General features: G+C 40.9%; 1 protein-coding gene across 3 annotated transcripts in view; it reads left to right on the forward strand.

Moving 5' to 3' along the window:
* The window catches only part of PID1 (phosphotyrosine interaction domain containing 1), a 114,663-nt gene that overhangs the window by 30,460 nt on the left and 68,758 nt on the right, over positions 1–15,445 (forward strand). The window contains exon 2 of one of the 3 annotated variants that reach the window (XM_040348829.1): positions 7,061–7,126. The exons of 1 other annotated variant lie outside the window; for it this stretch is intronic. The gene's annotated coding sequence lies outside the window, so the exon portion shown is untranslated. Of the gene's footprint in view, positions 1–7,060; positions 7,127–7,152; positions 7,174–15,445 lie in introns of those variants that run through there. One more of the 3 variants, XM_040348830.1, reaches the window with a different exon arrangement.

Raw genomic sequence — 15,445 nt, forward strand, 5'->3', positions numbered from 1 at the left:
ATGCATAGGAACATGTTTACATACATTGAATCACGTAAACAGACATGCATGTCTCGGAATTTAAAATCACTGTTAAATACATGTTTACAAACATTGATGTTGATAGTAAAATTGAGGGGTCCATTACTGAATATAGTTGGATACATATGTTAAAAGGGAAACATCTGCACAGTGAATAGTCTTGGGTCCCTGTCAAGATAAAATTAATAGACACATGTCTTGGTGGGTGTGTAGCTCGACACGTTTTGCTAATTTAAACCACTCTTCAGGAGCAGACGTAAGATTTCTGCAATGGGGAAATAGAATTGGCTGGGTAAGTATACTATGTCAGGGTAAGGGAGGATAGGGAGGATTTGCATCTTTGCTGCCTGTGCTGCATTGCTCCTTGTATTGCTAGAATGACAGGGATGGAGGCACATGACTTTACCCAGTCATGGCTTTGTTTAAAGTCCCAAATCTCCCCTCCGCTCTCTTTTAATATGTATGCACATATTATACATGATATGTAATTTGTAGACATTAGATTAGTGTGGGAAAGCAAAGCAACTTCTTACAAAGAACAAATATCTCAAATTATTGAGGCTAAGACTTTCTAGTTTGCAGGTCAACAGTCTAAGCACCAACAGACTGCCGTTACCCCTTTACACACACCCTCAATGGACACAACTATGTGTTTTTACCAGAAATCTGCACTGTTCTCGGCATCTGACCTTTAAGAAATGTCTTATGCCACGTACAGACGGTCGTTTTTTGTGATGAAAAAAAAATGTCGTTTTTGAAAACGTAATTTAAAATGACCGTGTGTGGGGAAAACGTCTTATGTCTTCTGAAAAACGACAAAAAATAAATCGAACATGCTTGAATTTTTTTTGTGTCGTTTTTCCAAAACGTCGTTTTTTGTGTCATTTAAAATGATAGTGTGTGGGCAAAACGACGTTTAAAACAATGTTTTTAAACCCGCGCATTCTCAGAAGCAAGTTGTGAAGCGAGCTTCAATGGAACAGAGTGCCGCCGTACGTGCTGAACGTAACCGCGCTTTGCTAGAGCATTTTGAAAAAACTATGGTGTGTATGCTTCATCGTTTTTGAAAACGAAGTTTGAAAAACGTTGTTTTGTTTCATGATTTAAAACGTCGTTTTATTTCATCACAAAAAACGACCGTCTGTACGCGGCATAACACTTGCCATCGTGCCCAGATATGAATAAAAATGGTAGCCCTCACAAAGGCAAGGATTTTTTTCATTTCTAATATAGAGATTTTGTTTATTTTTTTTAACCATTGGACAATTTTGACACATTTTTGGGACCATTGTCATTTTCACAGCAAAAAGTGCTATAAAAATGCATTCATTATTGTGAAAATTACAATTGCAGTTTAGGAGCTAACCACTAGGGGGCGCTGTAGGGGTTAAGTGTGACCTCGTGTGTGTTTCTAACTGTAGGGGGGGCGGGGCTGGACTTGTGACGTCACTGATCACCTTTCCCTATATCAGGGAACAGACGATCAGTGACACTGCCACTGTGAAGAACAGGGAAGGCGTGTTTACACACACCTCTCCCCGTTCTTCAGCTCCTGTGACCGATCGCGGGACTCCGGCGGCGATCGGGTCCTGTGGCCGCGGTCACGGAGCTTCCTACCAAAGTACCTGAAATGTCTAGTTTTTGCTGTTGACAGGAACTAGAATAATGTGTTGTGCTTATTAAATAACCACATACGGTAATGAGTGTATTCCTTTTACAACACATTATTATTCTAGTTACCTTTTTGAGAAGCGCTATCCTTTTTGTGTTTTCTGCATTACTTTTTAGTGTGTGTGTGTGTGTGTGTGTGTTCTGCTAAAAGTTGTATTGACCGTTCATGGTACTTTAGCAAGATCCGTAAGTTGTAGATAATAAAATGGTGTGTTTTTGACAACAAAAATATTCTCTTTTGTATTTATGTGGTAAAATACTGTAATTTGCAGGAATTATAATTTATTTTATTTTTTTAATGAAAACTAATAATGTCCAGAAACACACACACACACACACACACACACACACACACACACACACACACACACTCCCTGACAAGTGGCGTTGGCCCTGAAACTATGTAGGGACCATTACATGAGAGGTCAATCGGCCAATACTCAATAAACCCCTGGGGGAACCCTAGGGTTCCTCAGAACTCTGGCTGAGAATGGCTGGTCTAGATTAACCAAACCTTGCACTGTAACGTGCCTGCTTCTCCGTAGCAGTATAATGTGATGTGTCTGAAAGGCACATTAAGGCAGTTTGCGGTGTGCTCAGTCTGGCATCTGCAGTGGTATTTAAGCCCACGTCTCATGTTCTTCAATGTCTGTTTTCTGTGATGAATGTTATTTGTTCACTGCACTCAGGTGGGTGCTTGTGCGATCTGGAAAGTTGGATCATTTTCTGGCTGTTTCAGAGGGCTGTCCTGAGCGACACGTATTAAGAAGGTCCCAGGGGGACCAAGGGCTGCTTGTCCTGTTCAGCTGGAGCCTCTGCTTCATTCACGCTCGCTGGAAAATCTTCTCCAGATGGTGGGCCGGACGCACTGCCAGATGCATTTACACAATCCCACAGACTGAGTTTATTTGGCAGATCCCAAGCAGCTTTAAATCTCTCACTAAACTCTGGAGGGCTGAAATAAAACATCTTACAAGGCAAAACTAAGCTTATGGCGCTAGAGGTTTTTTACATCGCCGAGACTCATGTGCTGGACAAAGTGTGCTACTGTACTGCTTAAAATATCTGTCTGGGCATTTAATGCAAGATCTCCAACAGAACCCTTAGGCTGTATTCACACTACAGCGTTTTGGATCGCGGGGCGGATCTGCCCATGATTTGACAGTGCTGATGTGTGAATGACAAACGTAGAACTATTCATTTGAATGACACAAATCGCGGTGCGGGTCTGCAGCTGTTGTTGCACGATAGAACGTGTTGCAATGGCGGCAGGTCGCATGTCGCCCCAAGTAGCTCCTGAACTATTTTTGGGCGACGTGTCCCGAAATGTGGGTTGCCGCGATTGCAGCACATTTTATCAAACAACGATCACAGCAGGCCCGCACTGCGATTTGAGGTCCTTCAAATGAATAGCATCTCAAATGCAAGTCCTGCGTTTGTCATTTACACATCAGTACTGTCAAATCGTGGGCAGATCTACCCACAATTCAAAACGCTGTAGTGTGAATGCAGCCTGAAAGGTACAGTATATTGACTGACCTGATCTAAATGGCATTGACCTTGGAACTAATGGTAAACTTAAAAAAAAAAAAAAAGCTTTGCACGTAAAAGGCACACCTAAAACTACTCCATAATATGGAAAAATTCATGGAAAAATTCATCTTTAGGAAAAATGCACAAGCATTCACACGTTTTTTTGGGGTTCATTTTATTAAAGGCAAATATACTGTGCACTGCAGGAGCAGTTGTTCCAGAACTTGGTAAATGAGGTAAAGCTTCACTTTGCAAAGTATAGCCAATGGCATGCAAGGAAAGTAAAAAAAACAGCATTTTTGCGTGCACATGATTGGATGATAGAAATCCGCAGGGCTTCCTTTAATTTACGAAGATCTAGAGCAACTTGCAGTGCACAGTATATTTGTGTGTGTGTGTGTGTATTAGAGGTCAACCGATATATCGGCCGGCCGATATTTAGCTTTTTTTTTTTTATTTTTTATGCAAATTAGGCCAATATTTAACACTGCCCGTTGATCCGTGATCCGAAGGGGTCACCCCCTTCGAATCGGCACACTGTGATCCGCAGATTGCAGCCGTGTCATTGGGAACAGCTTCGGCCTAGCTCTGGAACCACGGCCCTCCTCTGTTTACACCCACAGAGGAGGAGGAGCCCACACTCGAGGGACACACACACACACCGCTGTCTGAGGTCTGTAAGGGGGACTGGGAGTCATACTGATGAGGAGTTACTGTCTGTACCTGCCAGCCAGTGCCACCTGTTAGTGCCTGCCATCTCTCTCTCTCTCTCTCTCTCTCTCTCTCTCTCTCTCTCTCTCTCTCTCTCTCTCTCTCTCTCTCTCTCTCTCTCTCTCTCTCTCTCTCTCTCTCTCTCTCTCTCTCTCTCTCTCTCTCTCTCTCTCTCTCTCTCTCTCTCTCTCTCTCTCTCTCTCTCTCTCTCTCTCTCGTCTTGTGTGAAACCATTGATTTTAAATATGAGTAGCATCGCCCTTGAGCTATGACATTACACAGTATTTACTCTATTTTGTGGCATGCAAAACGTAGGAAGGAAACGTTTTACTTTCTGTACTATGAAGTTAGGGGAGCATGTATACACACTGGCTAGTTGCTAAATAGTCCAGCTTGTGTGACAACCATGGCTCCCTCTATAGATGGTGGGAAAAAAGTGTAGTTATGAAGGTATATGTAGGGTTTGCAGGATTACCAGGTGAAAAAGCCCCAAAAATACTGCAGCCACTACCCGTGAGCATTGGTAAACGCAATATCTTTTTCTCCATTAACATTTTTTTATTTTCTACATAGTAAAAGCTTTACAGTAGAATTCACAGTGAAATTAAAGCGGTGGTTCACCCTGATTTTACACATTAGGTCTATGCAATTGCTAGGCATAGACAGTAACCACACCTTTTTTTTTTTTTTTTTTTTTTTTTTAAGTCCTCCTTACCTCTTTTCAGCAGCCGTTTGTGTCCTGTCACACGCCCATTCCCCGCGGGGGATCTTGAGTAAGTCCATTCTCCCCCTTCCTGTCAATCTATTTATTACACTCCTCCGGAGACGCGCTGGACAACGGGGCGTGAGCTTGTGACGCCGGCCTTTGTTATGGCAACCGTGTAGTGTTGCCGGCGACGCTTCCCGACATGTTTCTGTACAAAAGAACTTCATCCGAAGTCGACCTTAAATTGAGGGAAACTTTGGAAGAATAAAGTTTAGAAACCTAATTGTGGCCTACATAACGGTAAATGTTTTGCTGATGACGTATTGTTTGCATCTATCTGCTGTCAAGTTTTGAAACCCTTCTGAATCTCAGCCACTGCAGCTTGTATTGTAAACAATCTAGCATATATATATTTATACAGCTTCCTCTATGCTGCTTTCTAGGTTTCACTTAGCTGGAATAATGGTCGTATGCTGTGCACGCAATGTGAAATATATTCCATCCCACGCTCGTGATGACTCTTGTTTTAACATGACACAGCTGTGCATTTGTCATGCATACAACTTACAATATCCATGTACTGTGCTGTTTACATTTTGTAATTTATATATAATTGCTTATAAGCGGCTTAAAAAAAAGCTTTCTTGCCCAAGTAATTTTTTTTTGGGGTGCAGAGCAGTGGGTTCCACTTTCTTGGTCACCTGCTCAGTACTCTTTGGGTGAAATTAAAACCAACACAATACTTTTACTTGGCCTGTATTTTTTTTTTTTTTTTTTTTACAATTTCTTTATTTTTCAAAAAAAATTTCCTACAATTATACAAAACATGGGAAATGACATTCGTCTTAACACAAGAAATCAAAATACATTCAATTATCTTAATGCAATCTGTCTTTCCCTTTGTCTCGGCGACAAAAGTGCAAAAGAGAGAAAAAAAGAAAAACTAAACAATAACGTTCCTACCATTGGGATTTGTTCTTTTCCCCCATTAATTCTCACCCTTCCGAGCCGAGAGCGTGGGCAATTGGATCCCAGTATTGGTTCATAGCAGGGGAGAGCTCTATGGAGACGGCCTCTAGTCTCGCTCAAAAAAGCTTCAAATTTCCTAATGTCCGGTCATGGGGGGACGCTCTCCCATGTCCTTCCATTTTATCTTGACCCACTCCCCGTTCACCCTCCCACCTTATTACTTATAGTTCCTTATCCATACGTTCCTTCCCAGGTTCTCCCTCCCCAGCCCTATCCATTATCCAAAATCGAATCAAAACAACCCCACAACAGAAAAAAACAACAACAATATCTTTCCCTCTCCCTCCCCCTATCTACTACCCCCCCCTCCAGTAGTCCTCCACCCCCCTCAGACTGAATCAGATCATTCCATGGTGTCCAAATTTTACAGTATATTTATTTTTTTCCTACTTGTCAAAATCGGATCCTCCATTCTATTCACTTCTTCAACCTTCCTAATCCACATGCTCAAAGTAGGGGGTTGTGTTTGTTTCCATTTAAGTGGTATACATGCTTTAGCAGCATTTAACAAATGATACAATAGTGGGTTCCCGTTTATTCCCCAGGCAATATCTGACAGATGCAGGAGGAAGAAAGCTGGATCCTCCGGTATAACCGTCTCGCTAAACTTATGAATGATCTTCTGGACACCTCCCCAGAACCCCCTGATTCTGGAACAAGTCCAAAAGATATGCACCATCGTGCCATTCTCTGCCTTGCATCTCCAACATTCACTTTTTATGTTTGGAAAATATCTATGTAACTTATCTGGAGTCCCTGTACCATTGTGCAATTATTTTGTAATTGCTTTCCTGCATTTTGGTGCAGGTTGCTGTCTTGAATATAGCTTGTATAATTTTAGTTTTTTGTTTTTCCTCAAAAGTCCTCCCCAGATCTGTTTCCCATTTCTGAATAAAGGGCAACTGAAAATTTCCTGATGGGCTACTCAATATTGCGTACATTTTAGATATTGGGTGTGTACTTGGTTCTTTTTCCATGCACTGTTTCTCAAATGGTGACATTTCCCCTTCCCGGTACCAGGCATCACTTGAGTGTTTAAAAAATGTATTAATTGTGCTGCTTGCCAGAACTCTAACTGATATGGTCCATTTTTATCCATCAAGTCCTGTATTGTTGGCCAGTTGCCCGACTTCTGAAATGAGAAATCTGATATATCCCTCTCTCGATCAATGCCATAAAGGGTCCTTTCTGTATGCCAGGTATAAATCTTGGGTTACCCAGTATAGGTGTCAGAGGTGAATTATACGTAGATATTTGTTCCCTAGAGAATAGGTTGTGACAGATCCGTAGAGTGGTTCCTATTGTTGGATGTTTTTTGTTATTCGTTGTAACTTCTTTATAACACCAGGGGGCTCTACTTAATAATTTCTTACACTGTGCTTGCTCTAGGTTTGGCCAGATCTTTGTATTCTTGTGTCTACACCAGTCGAGTACTCGACCTAAGTGAACTGCCTGGTAATATTTAAAGATATCCGGTACAGCCAAACCTCCATATAGCTTTGGTAAGGATAGCAGCGACCTATTTATTCTTGATTGCTTACCTGCCCATATAAACTTTGTAAATACTGTTTGTAAATTCTAATAAAAAAATCTTGGTAATGTATTTGGGATTGCCTGAAGGAGATGCAATATTTTGGGCAATATATTCATCTTAATTATATTACTCCTTCCGAACCAGGAAAACATTCCCTTATTCCATCTTTCCAATAATTCGCGTATTTTATTCAACAACGGTAAAAAGTTCAATTCGTACATTTTCTTTGAGGTCACTGCAATCCTTGTCCCCAAGTATTTCAAACTTTGGGATGCCCATTTAAACTTTTATAACTTAGGCCTATTCCTTTTGATATTGCTATCATCAGAGCTTCTGATTTACTACAATTTATTTTAAAGTATGAGAGTCTGCCGTATAATTCCATTTATTTAATCGGAGTCAGTAATGACACTGTCGGGTTTGTTATTGAGAATAACTTGGACTGTATTTTGCCACTTTCTGTCCGTAGGTCATCATGACATCCTGGACTTTAAATGAGATATCTCAATGAAGCCTGCGGCTACAAGCCTCATCCAGTGTTTTTTTTTTTTTCAGCTATTGATTCCCTTACATGTAAAAGCCATCTTGGCGACTGTTTAGCTGCTTGATTGCTTTTACAGGCAGTGGGAGGGGATGCCCCCGCCACCCTCAGGTGCTTCTCTGGTCTCTCCTGTGTGATTGGGGAGCCGGAGAATGAATCCGGTGGTGGTTGACCATAGAGCTGACCGTGGACCAGATGGTCCCCAGCCATCTCTATGACCGCCAGAGGCTGTCACGTACGGCTCTTGCAGATGTAAACATTGCGTTTTTTTGTTTTGGCTTGTTTTGTTTTTCATGTGTGTGGGGTTTTTTTTGCAGGAAAGCCTGAAAAATTATTTTGTTTATTTTTGATCTCTGGCCTTCCAGCATAGAGAAGTGGTGTGGGGACTTGTTTATCCCAGATCTCTTCGTAATTCCTATTACAAAGGATGTTTACGTTCCTTTGTATAAGAAATAAAAGTAAATACAAAAATTACCGTAAAGAGTGTAAAAATTAAATAAACCATTAAAAAAAAATGGCCTGTCAAAAGAATATGCATTTGAAGTACAAATCCTATTCTTGATTATGTGGCCAGTTCGGATCTATTCACTGCAGAGATACATAGGATTTGTACTTCAAATGCATATTCTTTTTGTTTTGCTACTGGAGACACAAGAATACAAAAAAAAAAATGGCATATATATTTTTATCTATCTATCTATCTTTTATGTTTTTTATACAATATATGTGAACTGTTAAAAATAAATCATAACCTTGCCTAAGTACATCATTAAACCACTAATGCTACATTTTGTCCCATTGCTTGCCAAAACGTTTCAAGTCCCCTTTGCTATGCAAAAATAACTCAAGCAAGTCATACCTATAAAAGAAATCCATAAATGTTTGCTTTTATTGTTGCCTGCATTACTGCTCCGAGGAATAGTACCCCATTGTCTACAAAGTAAAATTTTCAGTGTCTCTATTCAATATACTGATTTTATACCACTCTGAGTTGGTCCGTGTGAGCTCCCTGCTGTTAAGCAGTAATATCAAGGACGTGGATGATAACACAGCCAGTGTGTTTTGCGTGAATCTTTTTATGTCCTTTAAAAGTGGTACAAATGGCAATGCCAAGATACTTTTACTATGTTTTACATCAAAGAATAATATTCTCATTGGTTTCTGCCTGCTGCTGATCTTGTTGCTGTCCCCTCCTTTAACCACTTCAGCCTCGGAGAATTTGGCCGCTCAATTTTTGCGATACGGCACTGCGGCGCTTAAACTGACAATTGCGCGGTCGTGCGACACTGTACCCAAACAAAATTTACATTTTTTTTTTCTTTTGGTGTTATTTGTTCACCTGTGTGATTTTTGTTTTTGATGCTATAAACAAAAGAGTGACAAGTTTAAAAAAAAATCTTTTTTTTTTTTTTCTTTCTTTGCTATAATATCCCATTTTTTTTTTTTTTTATTCTAAACAATTTTTTTTCCCCTCAGTTTAGGCCGATTTATGTATTTTACATATATTTGGTAAAGAAAATCGCAACAAACGTAATGTTGCTTGGTTTGCGCAAAAGTTATAGCGTCTACAAAATAGGAGATGATGATTTTTTTTGGGACTGCAAGCAAATCGGACACTTTTGACACATTTTTGGGACCAGTGCCTTTTTATACAGCAATCGGTGCTATTAAAAAAAAAACTGATTACTGTATAAATGACACTGGCAGGGAAGGGGCAATCAAGGGGTTAACTCTGTTCCCTCAGTGTGTTCTAACTGTAGTGGGGGGGGGGCTGACTAGGGGAGGAGAGTGGTGTTCATCCTTGATGTGAACAAACGATCTCTCCTCTCTCTCCTGAGAGAACCGGGATTTGTGTGTTTTCACCCAGTTTTTGCTCTGTCAGGAGTGATCGCCTGGCGGTCATCGCTCCCACCGGGCACTCGCATCGGCTTTAAGGACGCGATTTGGGGCGCGCATGCGGCCAGAGGCATCTTAAAGAGCCGACGTACAGCTACGACGCCTCGCACAGGGGAGCCAACCTGCTGCAGTATAACTGCGCCTACTGGTCCAGAAGCTGTTAATTATAAAAAAAAAGAAAGTTGGCCCAATTTTTTTTATATTGTGAAAGATAATGTTACGCCGAGTAAATTGATACTCAACGTGTCACGCTTCAAAGTTGCGCCCGCTCGTGGAATGGCGACAAGCTTTGATAGCGTGAGTTGGAAAAAAAAGCCGATCACCGGCGGCTGTCAGGGGGACATCGGTCCCGATCATGGAGAGCAGCCGCCTGCTCATCTGTGCCACCTGCCAGTGCACAACAGTGCCGCCTTATCTGCGCCTATCAGTGCAGCCTCATCAGCGCATATCAATGAAGGAGAAAAATTACATGTTTGCAAAATTTTATAACAAACTATGAAACATGATTATTTTTTTTTTTAATTTTCCATGTTTTTGGTGAGCAAAAAATCAAAACCCAGCGATGATTAACCACTTGCTTACTGGGCACATATACCCCCTTCCTGCCCAGAGGACTTTTTGCGATTCGGCGCTGCGTCACTTTAACTGACAATTGCGCGGTCGTGCGACGTGGCTTCCAAACAAAATTGACGTCCTTTTTTTCCCACAAATAGAGCTTTCTTTTGGTGGTATTTGATCACCTCTGCAGTTTTTATTTTTTGCGCTATAAACAAAAATAGAGCGACAATTTTGAAAAAAAAAATATTTTTTACTTGTTTATATAATAAATAGCTCAATTTTTTTTTTTTTAATTAGTTTTTTTCCCTCAGTCTAGGCCATTACATATTCTACATATTTTTGGTAAAAAAAATAAAAAAAAAATCGCAAAAGTTTTATAGCGCCTACAAAATAGGGGACAGAATTATTATTATTTTTTAATGGCGGCGATCTGCAATTTTTTATCGGTACTGCAATATTATGGCGGACACATCGGACACTTTTGACACATTTTTGGCACCATTCACATTTATACAGCGATCAGTGCTATAAATATGCACTAATTACTGTATAAATGTGACTGGCATTGAAGGGGTTAACACTAGGGGTGAGGAAGGGGTTAAATGTGTACCCTATATAGTGTTACTAACTGTGGGGAGGGGGGTGACTGGGGGAGGTGACCGATCTGTGTCCCTATGTACAAGAGACACAGATCGGTCTCCTCTCTCCCTGACAGGACATGGATCTGTGTGTTTACACACACAGATCCATGTCCTCTCTGTAACCGCCGATCGCGGGAGCCTGGCGGACATCGCGGCCGCCAGGCACACGCATCGGCATCCCAGTAATGCGGCGCGCGCGCGCCCCCCATGGCCAGGAGGAGCGGCGGCCGTAAAAACACGGCGGCTCAGAAAAGTAGAACCACCCTGCGGTCGTATAAAGTCGTACGGCCGTCGGGAAGTGGTTAAATACCACCAAAAGAAAGCTCTATTTGTGTGAAAAAAAAGATCATTCCATTTGGGTACAGCGTTGTGTGACCGCGCAATTTGTCATTCATAATACATCAGCGCTGAAAATTTAACTGGGCAGGAGAGGGGTTTAAGTGTCCAGGAAGGAAGTGGTTAAGGCTCTATTTACTCCAGTGCTTTTTTTAATGCTTTTTGCAGAAATGCAGGACATTATTTTTATAAGGGTTCCTAATAGAACACATTCACATCAATGCATTTTTGTGCCTCTGCGTTTTTTGAAAGGGTCAGGGACTTTCTTTTTAAATGCAAAATTGCGCTTTTTTTTGGGTTCAATAGACCTCAAAGTAGAAGCTGCAGAAAAGCATGCGATTTTGCAGCAATTTTTTATTTTTAACTGCAGATCGCTGCAAAACCTGAGTAAAAAATACTACAAAAAGCACTGCAGAAATACTTAAAAGCAAACTGCAAATGTGTCATATTGAGCCTAGTGGAACACAATTGACACTTCCTACAGCTCTCTAACTAAAGTCCTTACTTAAAGCGGAGGTTCACCCTAAAAAACATCTATATACCATTACATCCAGCATACTTCCGACATCTACAGTATGCTGTGTGTGTGTGTGTGTTTTTTTTTTTTTTTTCTTCGCTGTACATACACATAGTTCTTTTTCACCCGGCTTCCAGTTCTCACTCCCGCGGGGAGTAGGCGTTCCTATGAAGAGACAAAAAAAAAAAAAAAAATTCCAATTGGGGGGGAAAAAACAATGCGCTAACTAATATGTGAACGTGATCAAGTCCCAAATTGATATAAGGGAAAAAGCTGCCAGTACCAATTACTTAAGAGACCAAAAGTAAATGAACAATATATAAAAAAATGAGGTACAGCGCTAGGCGAAAAAATCTTGAAACCAAATGGTGAAATGTGTGAATGAAATGGCTAAAATATATTAATAGATGACAAAAAATAAACAACGTGTGTTTGAAACAAACAACTATGAAGAGAAAGTTCCAAACTATAAAAGTTAGAGTCCATAAACTGTGATACACATCAAAGTGAAAGTTGGATAAGTAAAGAGAAAAAAAAAATCTTCTTCCACCAAGAGGACACCCAGTGAGTGAGATGTAGTCTCCTTACCACAGATGGATGGCCGTCATTACAGTGGTCTAGATAGACACAGGGATTTTTAAAGTCTTCCCAGATAGACTTGCTTCAAACAAAACAGGCAATAACTCCAAAATGAACTCGCTCCAGAAAGTAAGTTGCTGCTTCAATAACTCATGGAATGAGAAACAAAAGAGGGTTAAAGGTGGGTTTAATTGACTAATAAAGTTGCACTTACAGTTATGTTGATAAAGTAGCACGGTAAGTGCAAATGTGGAGGGCATGCGGCGTCTCCTCAGGTCCTCTCCTGTCTGCTAGGCTCCATAGCTGTGTATCTCCGTGATCAAAGCGTGATGACTTTCCACTCAGCAAGGCCACACCTACGCGTTTCGTCATCAAAAGACGTCGTCGGGGATAGGCTGCTGGTCTCACGTCATCACGGTGCTCTTAAATAGCAACGCAACTCCATTTTAACTGAGGGCGGATGCAAGGGCTTAGTGGGGAAAACACAGAACGTCAACGTGATAAACGTACGACGTAATGGGAGCATAACAGAAATAAATAGGCGCATAAATAGGAGACTGCCATTCATTCATTCATGTGGAAGATATGGGGAAATACACAAAACGGAGTCCAGCATTGGGAGAAAAGTAGAATAGGAGGAGAAACCGCAAACCTCCATTAACATTCAAAAAACGTATTTAAAAAGTATATAATGAAAGATTTAAAACACATTTAAATGCAATATTAACATTTGATATGAAAACATGTATAAAAATTAAAGCATATGCAACATGAAATAAAAAGGAGAGATATTTAAAAACAATAAATAGAACGCCTAAGCATTATTTAAAAAGCAATCAATATCCCAGTCTACGTTCAACCCATGCGGGATAAAAGATCTCATATCAAATATCCATTTGGTTTCAAGTTTGGATATTGACCGAACCTTATTAGTGCCTCTCCAATGTGGGCACAATTTTTCAATAGGTACAAAAAGGGTCCCATTAATTTGTTTATTGTGATATTTTGTCGCCTGACATTACCCACATGTTCCTCTAATCTCACATGGAGGGCTCTCTTGGTCCGTCCAATATACTGCTTAGAACATGGGCACTGTATAAGATACACGACACATTCACTAGAGCGTGTAATGACGGAGTCAATATCATATGTTTTTTGGTCTGAGTAGATTGAAAAGACTCCAACTTCCGCCCTTGGAATAGATTAATTTGACATAAAGAGGCGTAGATGATTGACGTGCGCATAAGGCGCGTCGCGCGTTCCGAAAATAGCCGAACTGGGAGTTGTCTTTATATGGCGCCTGCGCACAGACTAGGAGCCATGTAGAGCTGACTGCGCAGGCGCCGTATAGAGCCGAGTCCCAGTTCGGCTATTTTCGGAACGCGTGACCCGCCTTATCCGCACGTCAATCATCTATGCCTCTTGATAGGAACGCCTACTCCAGGCGGGAGTGGGAAGCCGGGTGAAAAATAACTATAAGATGGTATGTACAGCAAAAAATAAAAATACCAGCATAGTGTACATGTCGGAAGTATGCTGGATGTAATGTTATATAATTGTTTTAGGGTGAACCTCCGTACATTTTTTTTTACTTTTTTAGTTGCAGCAAAAAAAAAAAAAAAAAAAAATTTAAAGGTAGACTTGAAGTGGTTTTCAACCCAAAAGCAAACATTTATTATATTGCAGCTCATTTCTTAGATGTGATGGCTGCATTCGCTTTCTTTTTTAGGCTCTTCTATACAGTATTCCTATTTTACCTGGTGATCTGGCCAGTAAATCTGTTTTTCAAAATCATCCATCAGATTGTATCAGTTAGAGATGACAAACAATTTAACACTAGCAGGGGCACTTACAATGATCACTTTTTATTGATGTGAAAATGTTATCCCAAAAGAAACAAATGGTTTGCTTTAACTGCTTATAAAGTGTTGGCTTCAATTTGATTTGTATATTTAAATCTACTGGTACATCTCATACTCCCCTCCCCCCCAGACTGACAATGATGCTGCCCAAAGGTGCCTCCTGTGCTCCTTCATCCAGAGTGGGGGCACTAATACAGGAGGTGTGTGGCCAGATCACCAGATGAAAATAGGGGGGGGGGGGGGGGAGTCTAAGAATGGGAAACGGATGCAGCGAGCACTTCTAATGATGAGTAAGCTGCAGTATAGTACATTTTTGGTTTTAATACCACTTTAAGGGCAATGGGGCAGCTTGACAGCAAGGCCAAAGTAGCCTGTTTGGGAGGAGAAGTCAACAATGCAGCCTGTATACCATCTTGGTACTGGTTGCCTTTAGGTTAAGTGCACCTTTTTAGGGGGAGGGGGGGACGGCATACCTGTCTTTTACAGGTATGCTTTCTCCTCTTGCGGGAGCCTCAGCCGCGGGTATTGACGTCACGGCTGGGGCTCTCTCCTCCCCCTGCCGCAGGGCTAGTAGGAGAGAGGAGCAGAGCCTTGTGCATGCGCAGTAGGGTTCCCGGCGTGAAGCCAAAAGGCTTTTAACCTCCGCTTTTAATTTTTTGCTTGAAAGCCAACAGGAGCTTTCTGAAAGGTTATACAGTAATGATGAAATACCTTTTGGCCATCTCTGGAATAGCTTTGATGACATGGAAGTCTGAATGTGCCATTATAGAGCAATATCCACACCCACTAACTACAACAGATAATCATCAAAGATTTTTCTTGCTCCAAGCAAACAAAAAGTGAGGTGTGTCCTCCTTTTTTTTTTTTTTTTTTTATTATTATTCAAATTGTATCTTTTCGTATTTTGTAAAATTAGGCTTCATTGCTACAAATAATCCTGTCCAGGTTATTAAGATACGTGAATCATTGCTGTTAAGGACCAGGGCTGTGGAGTCGGTAGATAAATGGTCCGACTCCTCAGTTTTATGTACTTCCGACTCTCTGACTCCTCCGTATTAATATGCGAATGTATTTTATACATTCCTTGAGGGAAAGAAACGCAACCTACCACAGGACTACTGGCTGGGAAGCCAACAGTCTACTGTATTGCACAGTTTAAGCAAAAGACAAACACGATGAAAACAGTTTTATTAATTTTTTTATTTTTATTAATCAATCAAGTGGCTGGATAGTAGCAGCAGGCATAAACATCAGGAACAGGATCTTTACCAGTTCAAAAATACAAACCACATTATTTGGTTGTTTTAGAA

This window comes from Rana temporaria, chromosome 4, assembly GCF_905171775.1.
Source record: "Rana temporaria chromosome 4, aRanTem1.1, whole genome shotgun sequence".
Taxonomy (NCBI): domain Eukaryota; kingdom Metazoa; phylum Chordata; class Amphibia; order Anura; family Ranidae; genus Rana; species Rana temporaria.